Below are 613 nucleotides of genomic sequence, written 5' to 3' on the forward strand. Positions count from 1 at the left end.
GCGAGGCAGGCATACAGGGGATATTAGGAATGCACCGTTTAATACTGCAATATTGATTTTCGCCCCCAGGAGTACTGCCCGACCACAAGGGAGTCCTTTTCGGACAAGAAAAAGCTGTACTACGAGCCCATCCGCGTCAGCGACGTCCGCTGGAACTGGGAGAAGTTCCTCATCACCAAGAGCGGCAAGCCCTTCATGAGGTACGACCCTGGCACCAAGCCGGAAGAAATCAAGAACGACGTGGCATTCCTCCTGAGCCAGGAATTTTAAGTTTTTTTTCCCCCCCTAAGGCTTCATATTTTATTGTTTATTTTAATACAAGTGTATGAACTTTAATAACCTTACAGTCATTTTGAATCTGCTTCGTCATGTGTTCCTTGTTCCCTCCTTGTGACTGCTGGGAGTCTGCGCCCCCGCCCATGCATGGTGCCATGAAGGTGCCGCCAGAAACCCCCCGGGTGGGCGGCGCTGGAAGGCGGGGCGATCTCGGGTCGGGTCTTCTAGCACATTCATCCTGACCCTTGTGACCTCTGCCTGCCATGCTGGGGCGAAGGCAGCTTTTCTGGTGTTCGCGGGGAAGGGAATAAGAAAATGACGCAGAAATAAAACAACA

At 51.9% G+C, this 613-nt stretch overlaps 1 pseudogene; it reads left to right on the forward strand.

The window, feature by feature from the left end:
• Positions 1–611, forward strand: part of LOC119592659 — a 12,788-nt pseudogene extending 12,177 nt beyond the window's left edge.
• Positions 612–613: the final 2 nt, after the last annotated feature.

The sequence above is a fragment of the Penaeus monodon genome, chromosome 30 (assembly GCF_015228065.2).
Source record: "Penaeus monodon isolate SGIC_2016 chromosome 30, NSTDA_Pmon_1, whole genome shotgun sequence".
NCBI classification, from domain to species: Eukaryota; Metazoa; Arthropoda; class Malacostraca; order Decapoda; family Penaeidae; genus Penaeus; species Penaeus monodon.